This window comes from Acinonyx jubatus, chromosome D4, assembly GCF_027475565.1.
Source record: "Acinonyx jubatus isolate Ajub_Pintada_27869175 chromosome D4, VMU_Ajub_asm_v1.0, whole genome shotgun sequence".
Lineage (NCBI taxonomy): Eukaryota > Metazoa > Chordata > Mammalia > Carnivora > Felidae > Acinonyx > Acinonyx jubatus.
Window position 1 is genome coordinate 24,940,129 of NC_069391.1, and position 19,364 is coordinate 24,959,492.

The 19,364-nt window shown below is 41.7% G+C and overlaps 1 long non-coding RNA gene across 1 annotated transcript in view; it reads right to left on the reverse strand.

Moving 5' to 3' along the window:
- Positions 1–19,364, reverse strand: part of LOC106976735 (uncharacterized) — a 38,719-nt gene that overhangs the window by 16,804 nt on the left and 2,551 nt on the right. Inside the window, exon 2 of the long non-coding RNA XR_001430521.3 lies at positions 1,231–1,272. This is a non-coding gene — a long non-coding RNA (uncharacterized LOC106976735). The remainder of the gene's footprint in view (positions 1–1,230; positions 1,273–19,364) is intronic.

The window sequence follows — 19,364 nt, forward strand, 5'->3', positions numbered from 1 at the left end:
CATTCTCTGGGTTTGGAAAGACAAATGAAGAAGTTAGAAGAGTACACACATGTACATATAAGCTAATTATTTTGACACATAAGCTATTATTGGTCTGGAATACAGGAAGGGGACAAAAGCCCTGTCACCTTTAGGGAAAAGATCAGCTGAGCTTCCTTTTTATCATCACTAAAAACTGATGATTTCATTCTAGTATTTAAAAAATAGGTCATGAAAGCAGTTTGTATTTTACCTATAATACTAATAAAAATAAGTTAACAGAACAGTCATTGTGGCATGAAAATGCCATCTTCTTATGAATTTATCATTAATAATTAAATAACAACATTAAAAATTACATTAATTTAATCAAGGTGAGTGCTTCTTGTCAACATAAATCTTCTAAATATTTCCTTCATTCCCGCAAACTGATTTGTCAGTGAGTGAGAATGCCTTTTAAAGTAATCTCCTCCGGGGGTACTCTGGACCAGGCAGTAAAGCATGTGACTCTTGATCTTGGAGTCATAAGTTCAAGCCCTGCTTTGTGGGTAGTTTACTTAAAAAAGAAAAATCACAAAGCCTCATTCCAAATCTATGTACTCTGTACCACCCCATGGTGCCTACACCAAAAGGGGCTTAAAAAAAAATTCTCCCAGGGGTATCTCTACTGTGAGTATCAAGTCCATGTTTTCAAAGCAGTGCTTTTCCTGTCATATTAGCACAGATCAGGCTCACCTCTGCAGTTTCCTCCTGGTCACTGGTATGGCCACTCAGTCACTCACGCTCATCATTTCCCAGACACCCCTAACACTTCCCTTTCCTTTTGCCAAATTAAACGGGCTCTGCTCAAATGCACCCTCTCCTTGCTGTTTGCACTGCTATTGCCCTGCATTGGGCTCTCCTTAACATTGCTTAGTTGAATCTCCTGCCACTTACAGGTTGAACTTCCTAAAGAATAAGTCTGGTCATCCTACTGTGTTCAGCATCTTCAACAATTGTCCAACAATGTGGAGTAAAATCCATATTCCTCAATTTGTGAACTCAAGGGCCTCTGTGATCTGATTCTCCCTAGATTGCCAATCAACTCTCCAGTATATTCCCTAATGACTTCTGAGACACAGCTCCATTGATTGCCCTGGTCACTTTTTTTCCACTTTGGACTGTGGCCATGCTGTCATCTCTACCTAGATTGATTATTTATTCATTAATTTCTTCATTTTTTAATTTATTAATTTATTAATTTTTTTTTACCTATTAAGAATCTTCTGGCTCTTCAACTCCTGAGTGTCCAGTCTGTAAAACAGAAACCACAGCTGGTAGTTAAATGCAGGATATTTAACCTGGGGAATGAGTCAAAAACCTGCTGGCAGAGCTGAAAAGCCCGACAGAGGATGGCGAAACAATTAAGAGATGAGCCACCACGGGAAGCTGCTGCACTGCTATTGCCAGGGCTGGAGGAACAGCAGAAGGAGGTGGTCCTAGAGATAAGGAGTGGGGGCCATCCAGTGGATGCTGAAGCATGACAGAGATTCAGCCACAGCCATTGATGCTACCTAAAGCATAGAGAGACACAGAAATACTTGGCCTTCTGCCTTCCTCCAGTCTCCTGCCTGAGTCTCTCACTGACTGAATCTAGCTAGTTGGCAAAGGAGCCTGGGAAATGTAGTTTTCAGGGATCAACCCTCCGTTGATAAAATGCAGAGCAGGGAAGAGAGTGAGGAACAAATCACAGAGCAAAGAGACAAATAAATGAATAGCAGAGGTCCCCTCTGTGAAATCATTCGTCTTCTATTGGAATTACACTGAGCTCTAATCTCTCCTTTGTGCTGCCTGAACCTGACAGTCTCTAGTATTAACTTTCCATATATGAGATTTACTTCTTTTGCATGTGCTTAGCTGTGCCACCAGATTGGAAGTGAGTTGAAGGCAAGGACTCTGTTTTATTAACCGTTGCAACCCCAGAACTCTGTACACTCTTTGGAGTTTTGTAGGAACTCAGGAATGTTCCAGACTGAATTAGACAGGAAACAGCAAGAAAGATCCAGAGATGATTGGTTAAGGAATATCCCATGATCCAGGGATGATTGATTAAGGAATATCCCATGCTCTGAGGAAAGAGATATGAGAAAAAGCAAGAAGAGTCAAAGAACTCGTAAGAGCAGAGTAGAAATGAGTAGTAAAGAACCAGTAAGCACCTCAATCTCACGGCTTATGAGAATATCACAATGGTCTAGAATATCAGTCTCTTTACATTTCAGTTTTTCTCTGAGTGGAATCCTTTGGTATGACATCCACACTGGGAGATTCTGTGCAAGTCTGCAAAACGCTCCATGTAATTATGCTCTGTAGCACTCTTCATGGCTTGTCCAGAGGAGGAAGCACTTGTTAACTCTTCTTAATTACTAAAGGACAGTCTGTAGAAGGGAATTGAAGTCAGAGAAGGAAGTGTGTGTCATCTCTACGAGCTTTCATAGGAATGAGTCAAGTTGGGCTTCTTATGCCTTTTATAAGTTAAGGATAAGCTTCCAGATCTAAACTGAGAACTTTGGTCTAGCTGTCCCTTCTCTGAGTCAGCAACTTGTCTGCTTTACATATATGTTTCCTGTTTCATAAAATGAAAGGATCAAGGAAAAATAGACTTGTGTTTTTAAGAAAAGAATCTGTTTTTCTAATTATAAAATTAACACATTTGCTGCATCATATTTGCAGAATGCAGAAAACTACATAAAGTACATAGAAAAGTTCCACCATCAATGATAATCACTGTAAATAATTTGGAATATATACCTCCAGTCTTATTTTCTCTTTAAAAATGGAGTCATAGTCTATGTGTGGTGTCATAAACTGCTTTTTTATTTAAAATTATACACATTTTCCTATTTCAATAAATATGAACCAATACTTTTTAAAAGGCTGCATTGTATTCTATAATTTATTTATTTAATTCCTGATTGTTGGATATTTTGACTGCCAACATTTCTGTATACTGTGTTATGTGTTGTGTTAGTTTTTTATTGCTGCAGTAACAAATTGTCACAAACTGACTGACTTACAACAACACAAATTTATTCTCTGGCAGTTCTAGAAACCATAAATTCAAAATCAGTTTCACTGGGCTACAGTCAAGGTATTGATGGGGCTGGTTCCTTTTGGAAGTTCATATATATATAATTTATTGTCAAATTGGTTTCCATACAACACCCAGTGCTCATCCCAACAGGTGCCCTCCTCAATGCCCATCACCCACTTTCCCCTCCCTCCCACCCCCCATCAACCCTCAGTTTGTTCTCAGTATTTAAGAGTCTCTTATGGTTTGCCTCCCTCCCTCTCTGTAACTCCCCCATGGTCTTCTGTTAAGTTTCTCAGGCTCCTAGAGAAGAATCTTTTTCCTTCCCTTTTCCGGTTTTGAGAAGCTGTCCATATTCCTTGCCTTATGGCCCCTTCCTTCCTCCATCTCCCGAGTGCATCAGTACAGTTACTGCTTCTGTTATCACATGGCCTTCCCTCTGCCCCTGACTCCTCTAGCCTCCCTATGATGAGGACTATTGTGATTACATCAGGCCCACTGGGGTGATTCAGAATACTCTCCCTCTCCCAAGATCTTTAACTTAATCACATGTGCAGAGTCCCTTTTTTAAAAATCGAAGGTAACATTCAGTGGTTCCAGGGATGAGGCATCTTTGGGAACCATCATTCAGACTACCTCACTGCTATAAACAGTACTGTAGGAACTTTTCAGACCTATCCCAGATCTGTAATTTTATGATGCGTCTTTATGAGGGACAACTGAAATTATTGTAGCCTCAGAAAGATTTATGAGATCAAGTAGAATAGTAAACAGGAAAACTGAGAGCCAGGACACGGGGGTGGCCCTGGATCTACCACTGACTTGCTATCTGTATTGGGGATCATTTGGCCTTTTTTCTGCTGTAAGTAACATCCTTGGTGCCTTCATCTGTAAGGTGAAGGAATTGGACATGACTTTCAAACTGCATTTTCCGTGATTCTTTGAATTAAAGCACTGCAAATTGTATAAATTAAAAACAACAAAGGTGTGTTAATAAAAAAGATTGATGGAGTATCCTTGGGCTAGATGTACCTTTTTCATAAAGCATGTAAGCATGTTTTAATCATTATAAGTCTTAGAAGAAAGCATCACCTCAACCTTAATTAATTAACTATTTATTAAGCATACCCTGTGTACAAGATGTTTTATATAAATCATAAGTAAAAATCTTATAAGTTAAGGACACTCTGCATACTTTTCAGGCTGTTTAAGTAATCTGTTCAAGGCTCCACATTAACAGAATGGTCATATTCATTTGGATACACGTATAGGTTCTTTCCCTTAGATCCCGCTTCCTGTGTGCAAACTGTATAGAATTAATTGCAGCAGTGGTATTAAATCATTTACTTGACATTTCTAGAATAATTGGTAACACCCCATCATTAGGTCTGGGCATTTTTGATTCAGTGCGGCAGTTAGTTCTTTGTGAACCTGCCCAGCAGGGCAAAAGAGCACTCTATTTCTCTCGAAAGCAACCTTTCCTGCCCTAGACTGTGCAGAGGAACTGAGGGAAATTTCTTCATTCCCTTTGGCTCCTTTTACTGGTACTCGTGGTCAGGATGTGCACGTGCTACAGTTACGTGGCCAGCCATTCGCCAAGTTCCCTTGCCTTATGGAAACCAGATGGAAGCTGGAGTCGAAGTTCTCGGCCACAGAAGTGAGGCTGGGCTGCTCTCTGGATGGAATCTCTGAATTCAGGAGGCATAATCCTCTGTCCTCCCCCTCTCCCTGCCCCACTGCGCCTTCCAAAAACCAAGAGTCAATTTCAGAGATACAGCCTTTCTCTGTGTGTTGCCCAGATACTTTTCTTTTTTTAATTTGTAATTGCAACTTTGTTTGTAGCAAAAGCTCTATTTGGTTGTCATAAATTGTAACCAAGAGGAATAATATCCACAAAGCAGTCAGTACTAGCATATGCTTTGAATAGCCTAGATTGATAATGTGAGGTCTTGCACAACTTTGCTAACCTCAACTGGCATATTGGGAGAATTCAACAAAGGCACAGTAAAACAAACAAACAAGTAAAAAACAAAAACAAAAACAAACAAAAAAGCAGGGAGAGTAGGGAGGGGAAATTTCAAAAGTGTTCCTCACTAGTGAAATTCAACAAGGTTAATTACGAGCTCTATTTAGGAGTTTTCAGGGAATCTCATTTTAAGAGTAGGAGAGGTCTTAAAGCTCACGCAGTTAATTTCATCTAGCTCTTCCGTATTGGAAGAGCCTAGAAAAGCCTAGTTGTAGTTCTGTTGTGAAATATGATTGTCATAAAAATTCCTGTTTGCTAGTCACTAATTTTTGTAGCAGAAGGAATAATGATAATTATAAAAGTAGAGCAATTGGTGGAATGTAAGTTACGAAGGGTTGAGAATTTCAGTTAAATAGGCAGCCACGCATTACATGCTTTAGGGAAAGTCCAGTGCTGGGGTAAGAACACAGAATATGAGTCAGAAAGACACTGGACTTTCTTACTTATTGGCTGTGTGGCCTTGGGTAAGGTATTTAATAGTCTCTCTGAGTTTGCATTTTGGCATAAGGAGCAAAGTTAGAATGAGTTTAAAATGTGATGTAGCCCAGTGCTGGGCAGGTGGTATGCGCTTAGGGATTGGTAGCTTCTACATTTGTTGTACTTGTTCCCTAAACTCTCTGTGTACCTATGTCTACCCTTGAGGTAAGCTTGAAGTAGAGGACTATAGGGAAATTTATCTTTGGACCTAACCCCTGTCTTCCACCTAGAGCCCCTGCCCTTTTCCAGAAGGTCATGATCCTCTCTGGAGGAGTCTCAGTATGGTGAAAATTGGAGTAAGATAGGCTTGAGCACAATCCCTGAGCTGTGCATCCCGAGACAAATCACTTAGAAGAGGGCCAGGCACACCATAGATGCTAAATAAATCTTAGTTGAGTAAATGAAGAAGGAAATGAATTGCACTTTTCTACCCCTTTTTACCTGATGTATTTTTGTCTTTACTCATTCTTCAAGGCTTCATTTGTATTATTCTTCTGGAGACTTCCATCAAAACAGGGACAGACCTGTATTATAGCACTGTTCACAGGCTGTCCACCTCAGTGACAGATAAATGAGGTTCTCAATGGCAGGACTGTGACTTTGCAGTCTCTCAATGTAGCATGGCTTCTGCAAATCGATTGTCAAGGAAATAAATTAAATGAAAATGAAATGGGGGGGGCATCTGGGTGGCTTAGTTGGTTAAGTGTCCAACTCTTGATTTTGGCTTAGGTTATTATCTCACGGTTCGTAAGTTTGAGCCCTGTGTTGGGCTCTGTGCTGACAGTGCGGAGCTTGCTTAGAATTCTCTCTCCCTCTCTCCCTGTTCCTACCCAACTCGTGCTCTCTCTCTGAAAATAAATAAATAAACTTCAAAAAAAAAAAAAAGAAAGAAATGAGATGGGTAATGGTAAAATGAAAAAAAAAATGTAAATGAAAAACATCCTAAAGAGAGAATCCCAACTTCTGCCGCCACACCCCCTCACTTCTGGGCTTCTTCTGTGGTTCCCATACTCGGGTCCTTTAAGAGAATTAGTTGCATATTGCTTACTTCCTGCTCACTGTACAGTCACAGTAGTTTACTGCCGGTTCTTACGCTTATCTTGTCAGGAAGGTGACCCAGAATATTTCCCAAGTAGAAGCAGAAATCCGTTGCCAAGGTGTGTCGCAGAGCTTTGCAGCATCCAAGACAGATTGGCTGATTAGGCAAACATGATTTTGGTGGAGCATTTTTAAGACGTTGGACCACTAAGAAATTCTGTGTCACTCAGCAGATTCAGAGCTTGATATACTCCAACCCAAATGATTCTTTCCTCTTAATTTCTTTTCAAGGAAGTATCTAGCTTTCAGTCAACTCAAAAACCCATCTCCTCTCTTTCTTCCTCTGAACATTATATCCATTATCAGATTCCATTATTTCTGTTTTGTTAACTGATAGGGATTTGCAGTCTTGTTCCAGTACTTACTAAGTTTTTGAGGCGAAGTCATTTGTATTCTCTGAGTTTTTTCATAAATGGGAGGGTGACCGAGTCTGCCTTCCTCCCACAGTGGTTGCCAGAATGAGATCTGATCACAGAAGGGAAACAGCTCTGGCACCTGTAAAACACTGGCCCTGTTAGTTGCCACTGTTTCTGTGATGACCCTCTAGAGTGACCAACCGAATTTGCCACAGGCGATCCTGCTTTAGCACTGCAAGTTCCACGTCCTGGGAAAACACTCAACTCTGTGAAAACCAGAACATTCTCCCCCTTATCTCTGTTTCCCTTGCCTCCTTCCTGGTTCAGTTCCTTCCTACTGTGCATTTGTGCCTTTCCAGGATCTCTCAGGTCTGTCTCCACCCAACTCCACCCACCTGTTACCACTGGCAAGATTTCTCTGAAGTGCCATGTAGATAGAGTTACTTCTGTACAGTAAAGCAAAGGAACTTCCCCACAGGAAGAGAGAGAAAAGGAGGGAGACAGCACATGCATGATCAAAAGGATGATGGATGTTCTCCCTGGCAGCTGGTGGGGAGTCCCAGAGGTGCTGCAGCAGGCTGACAAGTTCCTATCTGGACTTGTGGCATGTGGCTGGCTCAAGCCCTCTGACCTCACACTCTGTTTCACATGATCCCTAACTTTGTGGGACATTATAGGGAACAAAGGCTTTAAGGTCATTCTGGTTTGGATTCCTGGCAGAGCCGCTTCATAGTTGGCAAAGCCCGTGGAAAGAGAAAATGTGATGCCCCAGTCTCCCCTCCCCATAGGATCATGGTCCCAATGGCTGATGGGCAGCCCCTAAGGGACTGCAATCTCTGTGCAGGGACGTTGTCACTAACTGGATGGGACTGAGTAAGGGGGCCCCACTGAGTTGCTTGCTGGACGGAATGTGGCACTGCCAGCCCATGGCAAGAACAACCACTGCCTTGCCCCATCTAGAGATGCTTGACATTAACTGTCCCCATGGCCATAGGCCTTTACTGGGGTAAGGGGCAAGGGCAGAAGACAGATCTCCGTCTGCCAATAAGACCCAGCTGCTGTCCTGGGTGGAAGGCCTAGTATAGTAGGTGGGGAGGGAAAGGTTGGTCAGCCGAGAGTCAGAATCAGGGATTAGGAGGCCTAGAACCCATCCAGACAGGCAGGGAAGCGGTGGGAGAGGAGAGTGTACCCTGAGTTGGGGGCTCTAAGTTCCTAGCATGCGCGCCATTGTCCTATGAGGCTTCACTTATAAACTCAAATTCAGAGATAAAATTATTAAAAGATGAATTATTCATAAAAATGATAATAAAATATGACTTGAAATGATCGTTTCAAGATGGTGACAATTGGGGCCTTTTGAGCAGCAGGTCCTGTGCAACTGCGTCCACGACACCAGCTGGTTGCAGGTCTAGTTCACCTACCCCGTTACTTAGAGCAAGTCACATCTCCTTTCTGACCTCAGTCTCCTCACTTGTGAAATGGGCCACCATGAGAGGTAGATGGTATTTCACTACAGCATGTAGAATAGAAGCTCAATATGCATTGGTTTCCTTTCCTTTCCCATTGGCATACAGTTTAATAATGATTTCTAGCTGACTTTGGTCAGACTGAGTTCACTGAGAGGGCGGTTCTCTTTGGGACAAGAACAAGGTCTAGTGCAGTTGCGGAATCCTCAGAGCCAAGCACTGCAGCACATAGTATGTATACAACAGCACTAGTGTGTCCACAGAAATTGGGTTAATGAGTGAGCAACTTTATTTCATCTGTTTTAATATAGATCTTTTCCTTTTTTTATTTTTCTAAGAAAAGCTTACTTAATTTGTCATTTATTACTTCATCTTGTCCTGTTATCCTCGAGTTGTACAAGGGAGTTCAGGAAGCCCTAGCTGAGGATACTGTAATACAGTATAAATTAAAATAAAGTGTATAAGTTGTAGAATGGAGCAGGCCCTCCAAAATAAAAAGCACTAGAAAATTATAAAGAGAAAAACTAGTTTATGTGACTCTAAACTATAGGAAATTTAACTATATAATCTATTTGTTAGATGTAATAACATATGAGAAGAAAGAAGGCCAGACGGAGGTTTACCAAAATTGCCACAGTAGTCATCTCTAGAAATGAGAACTGGAGTTTATTTTTCTTTTCTTAACACTTACTAAATTTTCCAGATTATGCGTAGCTAATATGTATAATAAAGGTATATCATTTACATTATTTTTCCAATATAGAAAGCATCCCTTAAGGCCTAGGATAAATAATATTTCTTCCATACAACAATCATGTTCTTTTTCCATCTTTGCTAACTTTATATACACCACAACCCCATAAGGTGAATATTCTTATTATCCTCATTTTGCAGATGAAAATACTAACGTTTGGGGAGCCTGGGTAGCTCGGTTGGTTAAGTGATCCACTCTTGATTTTGGCTCCGGTCATGATCTCACGGTCATGAGACTGAGCCCTGCATTGAGCCCCGTGTTAGGCTCTGCACTGGGTATGGAACCTACCTGAAATTCTTTCCTTCCCTCTCCCTCTGCTCCTCCCCTGCTTTCATGCATGTTCTCTCTCTCTCTCTCTCTCTCTCTCTCTCTCTCTCTCTTTCTCTGTCAAGTAAAAATAATAACAAACTTAAAAAAAGAAAACACTAATGTTAAATGACAGTAAAAACTTGAGCAGGGTCACATTGCTAGGAATGGCAGGTCCAGGGTCCTTACCCACTACACTCCCTTCCAAGTGCCTTGTACCTTGCTTAGTACACTCTGCTCTGCTGTTTAGCTATCCCTCATTTTAGACTGGAAGTGATGTGTGTTTACTAACTGTGGTTTGCCTGTCCTTGGATTCCCCACAGAACCTCACAGGCAGAGCTCAATAGGAACCAAGTGCTGGTCGAATGAATGCTTGACAATGAACGAAGGTAGATGCCACCCAATATGCCAGTGAGATTTGTGGCCAGTACCAACTCTGCTTTTTACTGCAGCCACCTCCTGGGAAGACTCAGATCATCTGCTACAGTTCTGACTGTGGCTGCCAGCATCTCAAAGCAAAAGCAGTTATATACTTTTAAAAGTACTTTTTAATACCAAAGCAACAGATATTAAAACTGGAGGCTATGCGCCCCAAAGTCAAGGTTGTTCTCTTTTGTTTTGACCCAGTCTGCTCCAAAATGGATTGACAAGTGCTTTTAATTCATTGGTTCCAGAGGCGTTGTGACAGGTCTTAATAATGTAGGTGTTGTTGGATTGTGAAGGGAGAGATTATATTTACAAACAATAATTTACGGTCTTAAGTCAATGGCCTTGAAAAGCCCTTATAGCTTTCAGGAGGGGTTTATGGGGCAGAACAAGGGCTTGTTTGAATCTACAAGTTACAGGAGTAAGATTCCAGTACATTCTAACCAGATAGTTCTTTTTATGGACTTCTGCCAATTGGTGCTAAGCTGTCCTCATTGGATAAGCCACAATTTTGGCATCTTTGGCCTAAAAACTGAACATAGCGCAAAACGGTGTTTCATCAGATATTTTAGAAATTTTGGTGCATTGTGTTTTTTAGGATGAAAGGATCTCTTTCCTCTCTCTCCTCCCTCGGCTATTTCTCTTTTAAAAGTTTAAAACTGACTCCCGTGGATTCTTTGTATTCTCCCAAGAAATGTGACTAAACTAGCTAATCACATGAAAGGTATCTATTGAAGTTAATGTCTTATTGTAGAGAAAAACAACATGGAATAGGAAAATAATTTTTGGTCTTCTTGAGAACAAATTTGAGGCTGCACATGTTGAGTTTCAGAATATTGATTTGTGTTTGCATGGGGTGACTGCCACTTACCGGTTGTAGTGGACAATTCACCACCTGGCCACAGCTGATCAGACCAGGGATAGATGCTTAATCCAATCAGATTCTCTGCCCTGAAATGTTTGAATTGTAACTAAGAGATTAATTTCAGTCTGGGATATTTGTTTGAATTGGGTAAAGAATTGTTAGGAGCTTGAGTGAGGCAGAGAAAGCTAGTCAGCAGGGAGAGAAGAATAAAGGAGACACAAAGAAAGAGTGATAGCATGAGAGAGGCTGTGTCTAAAGTCCTCCAGTCTGCTCCCAAAATATGACTTTGAATTTAATGGAATATTTTTTTGCCTGCCTGCAAATTCTCAGTCTTCATCAAGCTGCTTCAGATTGGTTTCTGACACTTGCAAACTGGAGAACCTTGTGTATATGTCTATCACCACCCTAACCACTTTGTTTTAACCCAGTCTGTGGGTCACTTTTCCCCATTAAATTGAAACTTTCTCAAATTCACAGACCTATTTCTTCCTATGCCCCACACTTAGCATATGTCTGGCACAGAAAGAAGTTGAGTGACTATTCGATGAATGGATGAGGGAATAGAGATGATGCCCTGTCAGCTTCATTCATTGAGGAGACCTTCATATTAGAACAGTATACATAGGTGCCAGTAATTTTTAGAAGGTAGGTTCACACACACACACACACACACACACACACACACACACACACCCAGGATTCTGGGAAACCACTGTGGCAATAAGAAGAGGAAATCATTTGTCAACTGCAAAGTAGATTTTAGAGAGATAAATGTAGTAAATTGGGATGCATATCTAGAAGGGTTGTTTCTTGAAAGGGGATAGAACAGAGAAATTGGCTTGGAGGTAGATGAAAGAGGAATGACCTAAGGCCTAAATTGAGAAGACTTTGTTTCCCAGAACTACCTCCGAGAGGACTCCCGCGTCCTCTGCATTTGGTATGTGACATCGATAAGTCCTCTGACACCCAAGGGGGTGCCCTGTGCACGGGGAGAGTTCCATACGTTCACGTGTTTCCTTGGGAGAGATGGAAGGTAGTCAGGAGCTGATTACCATGCCCAGGCACACTCATGTGAGTCTGCCAAACGTAATAGCTAAAGAGGCCTTGACATGTTTCCATTTCTGATTCTGCCCTTATAAAATGTGTTGCTAATTAAAATAACTGCCAGCTCAGACTCCTGCAAGGAAACCCATCCCCGTGCTCAGAGTCTGTTGTTTTCCATGTTTCTAGCTCTGGTTAAATAAATAAAAACTACAAAACCAGCAGCAGAACCCAACTATCTGGGACAACTTAAGGGGGACCCTGCCTCATATGTAAGTAATTAGGCAATGCATTAATTCAATCTTCTCTGCACTAGAGAAGGAAAGGGTTAAGTAGCAGATTATGCTACTTCTACACAGTGCTATAGGCATGTTTGATTTGGCAAGTAGAAAAAGAAGCACAAAAACACATGTCCTGACAAAGTCAAGAATTATCAAATCGAATTCAATACACTTACCAAATTGAATTTGGAGTGTGTGTCTTTCTTCTTCGTTTGAGACATGGTTTGTGCAATTGCTTAAAAATTCGTATCTACTCATTTCACTCCTTGCCATATCTCCTTCATTGGCTTTCCATTATATTTTGCATAAAGTTTAAGCTCCTTTATATGGCTAGAAGACTCACATCTCATGTACCTTCCTAGCTTCTGGTCTCATCGCTCACTCTTTAGCCACACTAAGCTACTTGCAGTGCCCTGAAAGTGCTATATTCTCGCCTTTCTCCATGCCTTTGCATATGCTGTTCCATCTGTCTAGAATGCCCACCCTCTCTATTCTTATTCCTCTGGCCAACTCATAAAGAGTTGTACTACCTAGGTCAGGAGTCTGCTTATTTAGGAAGTCTCCTCTGTTATCCCCACTTCCCACTTCCCCTACAGCAAATCTGTAGAGTTATTGCCTTTGGGCTTTCCTGGCTCTTGCTCTATCCTTTACTATTACACCTGCCCCTTGGTAGTTGACATGAATGAAGAAGGAATGCTCTGCTCTGCAGTATGTTTTTGGCCCAAATGTTAGGGCACCCAAGACCCTAATGTTGTAGAATCCTGATCGATAAAGGAGGGTTTGCAAAGCTAACACTGTATGGAGGACTGAGGACCAAAACCACTAACCAGTCTTAGAAATGATATGTGAGTAGAAGCATGAAACAATAACTTCATTCATTCATTAATTCATTCATTCATTCATTCTTCATTCATACTTTGAGCTATTTTTTATTAAATATTAAATATATTTATTAAGCACCTACCTTGTGCTAGATCTATACAGAGTGCTGGGGATTATAGGTGGTTCCTTATAGATACGCACTTAACAGGTTAGTTAGAAAGACATATGTACAAACATGCATGCGATTATATGTAAGCAGTAATTTAATCACAAACTTGATTAGACCTACAAATTAAAAGCAAGGCATTAGATGAAGACTGTAATAGGGAGATCTAACCCAATCTGAAAGTCCAAGAAAGCACCCTGGAAAAAGTGCTATTCAAGGTGAAATAGTCAGGCTGTCTGTGCTATAAAGCAGAGTAGGAGGCAGAGGATAGCAGACAAGAGGAACAGCATGTGGATAGGCTCAGAAGTAGGAGAGAGATGGATGTGTTCAAGGAAGAAGGCAAGACAAATGAGGTAGAACAATGGAGAAAGAGAGGAGCCTGGAGAAGTAGATGGGATACATCATGCAGAGCCTTGTCAGACAAGGCAAGACTCTTGAGTCTTACTCTGAGTGTAAACTACTGAGAGGGTTTAAGCCTCTTTTTGATCCAACTCACAATGTTAAAATTATTTTGGCAGCAGCGTGGCAAATGGATTGGAAAGGGGTACGTGTGGAAGAGAGTAGACTAATTGGGAGGTTGCTGCAGTATTTTCAGGAGAGATGGTGGCTCACCGTAAGGCATTTGGAGGAATGATGTGGAAGAGTGCATGGAATCAGGAGATACTGAAGAACTAGCATCAGTGGCCTTGGGATTGATTAGCTGTCAGGGTTGAGGCAGAATGAGTACTAAACACTGGACACAAATAGGTTCATTCAATGAACAAATAGCTATTAACTGCCTATTATGTGCCAGATCAGCTCATTGAGCTCCTTACACATATCTCTGACTGCCTTCTCTCAAACGCTGTAACACAAGTCTGTTTGTAAGAGAGCATTAAAAAGTTTACTTTAATGCCTAATTGACTGTAATATAAGCTTTCAAAAGAAAGTTTCCCACTAAGCATTTATCAGCTCATATGTTGAGTTGGTCACAACTCATCATCTTATTCCCACCCACTGCCATTGAAGACAGTTCTCTTTCCATGAGCATTTCTTGTAGTCTTGCATCTGGGCCCTGTCATATAGTCCTAGTTGTCTGCTTTCGATATTTTGAGAATCTGTCCCTCAGCCCCTCCCTCTCTGACTTGCTTGGGCAGGTAACACATTGAATTCCACCTCAATCTCTTACTAATTGCATTATGTTAGGTACATTACTAATCTCCCTAACTTTAGAGTTCTCCTCCCTAAGTAGGGTCAGTTAAATTGATGTCGGTATCACTAATATCTTTATGGTAAATTGGGTTAAGTGTGCTTCCTAGTGTGATTTAATATGAAGTAAAGAGACTCACCTATGATGTATTCTTGCCACAGACTTTTAACTAGAATATAACTAAACCTATAGATGCAACTTCCAGCTTACTAGAAGGAATAGGACCTTGGAATGTCAATAGGACAAAAAGAATAGACCTCGTGAGGAAACAACACAGCAAGAGAACAAGTCCTGAAAGTGGACATTCTACATAACAACTAGCCTGGCTTCTTCAATGGGCCAAGGAAATGGGGATTGTTCTGTATTTTCAAAAGATTTAAGAGAAGGGTCATAATAACTAAATGCAATACATTGTCTTTGATTGGGACATGCTTGAAGGTACAACTCAGAAAATTTGGAATGCAATTGGGAAAATTTGGGTATGAAAATTGTAGTAGCTGATGTTACAGAGTTACTGTGGTTTTTTTCTGTTAATTTTATTAGGTATTTTAAGGAACTTGTTCTCATCATTTAGAAATGCAAAGTCAAGTATTTAAGGGAGAAATATCCTGATATCTGTGTTTTACTTTGGAAATTGTGTATGTGTACATACGTGTGCATACACACATGAACTAAAATGTAGTGAAATGTTATTGCTATATAAGTCCAGGTGATATATAGGTGTTTATTGCACTTTTTCTCTCTACTTTTCTATACTTAATAATAAAAAGTGAAATAGAATCATAACTATATCACAATGTTATGATGACGAGGGACAATGTGTCTCAAAAGACCTCATTTGTCTTAAATGCCATTAAGTAAATGAGTATTCTCTTTCACAATTTTCTTCCAGTCGGTGGATCGGAACCTCACTCAAATCCAGAATCGCATTGCATGCCCCAGCCATGCCTCAGCAGAGCTTACTCAGAAATCACTAGAACCCCCTGGAGGGTAATAGGGATGTGAGCTGGCAGACTGGCATCATGCTTGGTGGGATAAACTCTTTAAATTTCTGGCCTGTTCACTACCATACACAAAAATACCACAGTCCTTTTCCCACTTGAAAAGCAAAAACTCAGATAACATATTCATGTTTGCAAGTACACACTTGTTAAAGAGTAGAAAGATCTTTGCCAAGCTGGCCACATGGTCTTTACATACAAGGTGTGATACTGGCCTAAACACAGTTCTAAAACTCACATTTATGAGGGAGTTTTACTGGACTCCTAGTCACAAGCCATTTGTCTGACCTCCTCTGTTTCTCCCAGGTCTGCGCTAGATACGGAAGAGTGATGTGTGTGCAACACGTGGTGGGGGTGGGAAAGCCTGCCTGAGGACGGAGTTGGGAGGCATCAGCCTGCCATGGCCTGTGGATGCACAGTACACAGACATATCCTACTTTGCTCTCACTGCTCTGACAAGTAGCGATAGCACCTCCTTTCACCCCCAAAAGTGTCCCACTTCAATGATAAATTATTCACTCCTCCCAAATATACACCCTGTTTCTCTCCTGGGTCCTATGAACTGGCCCTCGACCCATTCCTAGTCAGTCCCTGTCCTGCCACCCCTCTCCGCACTGTCCCCTCCACCCTGCAGCGATCCGCCTGTGTCAGTCTACTTGAAGGTGCACCCGTGAGCAATGCTCTCTCTCACCTCTACAGGTGTGCACTTGGCTGACGGTCTGCCAAGGATGCCCTCACATCCTTCCCCACCCTTACCTTTCTCTGCCTGGCCAACTCCTTCCCTTCTCAGAGGCTTGAGTTCAAAGTCATCTGCTCCAGGAAACTTCCTAGACTCTGTAGAGAGGCGTTGCATCTTTCTGCTTTGTTTCTCCCAGGGCCAGGGCAAAGGTACTAAGGACGTGCGTTGGGTGCAAAAGTTAAACAGGTTTCCATTATCAGGGTGGTATTAGTGCTGACTCTGCATATCCCGGGGTCCTGACAGCGAGTGGCTCCTTCAGTTTTGCCCCATAGGCGCTTCGCTCGCCTCACCCCTATCCTGACCCTGGATTCAACATTTCCTACAGCCCGTCATCATGATTACACTGTAGAATTATATTTGTTGGTCTGTCTTCCTGGTTGGAATGTGAACGCCTTTAGCTGAGGGGTCATGTCTTATTCCTTCCTAACCTCAGTCGGTAGCACTGTGCCCGGCACACAGGAAGTGTTTCTAAATGATGAAGAAGTCAAATGTGGGAAGCGCATGTGGAATCAGAGACCTCTCAAACTATTGGGGACCAATTGGCATCTGCTAGAGAGCTAGGGGAGGATTCAGAGATGGAAAAATTGGATAACATGTAAAATTTGTCGTTTGAAATATTCCTGGTAGCCATATATTAGCAAACTGCTTAACAATACTATCTGCCCTCTAGGGAAACCTGAAGAAAGTTGCCTAGGTACAAGGTCTGAAACATCAGCAAAGCTTTGAGTAGGATGAAATTAGATTAAATCAAACTAAAACCGTGTTTCTTCCAAATAAGGAACCTCCCTTAATCTCCTCCATCCCTCACTCTATTCACATAGTGTGTCCCTGGTACCAGTTCAGAAGGAATGGCCTGGGCTGGACTTTAGGAAGCCTCTTTCATGAGTCCATCGCTGTGCCATGCCCCTCACAGAGTTTATAGTATTTAATCACCACAATTATCACTGAAACAAGAGCTCATGTCCCTGCTCTATGGAAGGGAAAAGTGAGAGATGGGTTACCTTTCCTGAAGCCACACAGCTAGCAGATGGATAAAGAAGAATACCTCCTGTGTTCAGCGCAATTAAAACTTGTCATGCTTGCTATAGCCCTATTCCCTAACCCACACAACAGTGGTCACTGATTAAAAATATAAATTAAAAATATAAAAATATAATGGAACACTTACATTTATTCATGGAAATATTTGAGCACCTACCGTGTACTGTACTGTGGGTGTAAAGTCCATGTAGGAAAACTTTGTTGGGGTTGGGGGGAGGGGAAGAGAGGGAAGATAGATACTAAACGAGTCATAGGTGGATTTAGAAAAGTAAACATAGTCTTATAGAATATTCTTGAGGAAAGAAGGCATAAAAATTGAAGTAGTGTGTTTGCAGTAAGGCCAAAAGCTGTAAGACCAAAGAACCCCAACCACAAAACTGTCCTCTCAAACTTCTGCAAAGACAAACACCTCCTGTGCGTCATGTAACTAACCACAAGTCAGGTGTTTAGTTGTGGGTGAAGGCAGAGAAGGAGACAATCGTGCAGGGAATTTTTAGGAGAAGTATCTGGTGATTGTTTTTTGGTGCACTTTTTGGGGTGGGAGCAAGAAGCATACTTTTGGGGATCAGGAGCTAAAATCTCAACTTCATTTTTATAGTGTAAACAGAGGCTGAACCTTCACCGAGCAGACCCACTGAGGCATGACTGCAAGCCCCACAATTTGGCCTGTTTGATTTATGTGTTTCCTGAACAGACTACTGTTGTGTAGGAGCCCTGTGAAAACTTCAAAAAGGTCATTAAGGCTGAAAGGTTTCTTAATTCATTTTCAAATTACTCACTCCTCCTTTCCAAAAGCCAGCGACAGGAGAGCTCAAGTGATCTCAGTCAAGTTTTCCCAACTGAAGCTTTACTTTCTATGACAGAGTTACAAATACTTTCGGCTCCATTTTGCATACATTCTAGAGAGCTTCTTGGCAGGGTCTGCAAAGTGTGTTTTCATATTCCTTGGATCTCATCTTTGTAGCATGGCCTCATGAAAAACATCACATTCCAAGTGTGACTGGGAAGCTTCATTCACCACAGAGTTTGCCAATAACATGTGGGGAGTGTATTGTCCCTCCGGCCAGCTCATCATATCCAAACAAAATCTGTTCTCTTCGATTTCAGCTGACTCATTTCCATAAGATACAAGTTGATGCTATTTACTAGATACCCAAAGACCCAATTTGAGAATCTAAACTGTGGTAGAATTAAATATACAACAGTTTTTAACTCATTATATATCATTAGAATCTTAGCAGGAGACTAATGGCACACTCCAAGGGTTTAGCTGAATATAATTTTGTGAAGAGAGTATTTATGAGGCATGGGCACCATTAAGGGAATACGCAAGGCATGGTGTATTCCAGGAGTTGTCAACATCAGGAAGGACTTGCTGCCCCAGGCGGAAAGGGATGGGAGGTAGGCCTTGGACTCTAGACCCCTGGAAGAGGGGTGGACCGACACAGGCCCCATAGCTGTTGGAATTCAGCATGACTCAGGAAAGCAAGGCTGGGTAGAAACAGGAGAAGAAATGCCTGACCTCCCTCTCCTTGCACCCTCTAATCTCCTGCTGGTGCTGCCCATTTGCCAAGCCCAGGGAGTACTCATCAATGAGGTCAGCCTGCTGGGGGTCCATGATAGAGAAGGGCAGAGACTTGTTTGGGGTCTCTATATACCCCAAATCTGAAATACCAACCCATTTCTGATTTTACTCTGAGAGACAGAGTGGCATAACTGAATGAACAGAGGTTTTCGTGTAAGGAAGATCAAGACCCAAATTCCACCTACTAATGGTCATATCTTGGGGTCTTTTCTGGAGAAAACCTGTTGGACTGCTTCACGTGAATTCTAACTTACCCTCTCTGAATGTCAGTGAGTGTCTTCCTCCAGCAAAATGGAAATAATAGCTTCCTACTTACCTACCTGCTTGAATTGTTGTGAATACTAAACAAGTTGCCCAAGGAGAAGAGCCTGACATAATGTTTGACACTTAGAACGTATTTGGCATTTGTTGATTTCCTCCAATTAGTTATCCCTTATAAGGTGAGATGCCTGCCCTGTGGAGGTGGGAGAACCAGCCTGACCATTTATTTCTTTTTTACTGGGAGTCCCCTGTTGACTCATAGCTGGAAAGGTGGGTGGGACTTGTTTAACAACTTGTTTACTGGGGTCCCCTTATCAGTAAAGAACTGACCATTTTCCTAGTGTCACTTTTTAAAGAAAACCTGTCTGGACATCTTTAGGAAAACTCCGATTTTATCTCTCCACAGGGGCATTGGTGC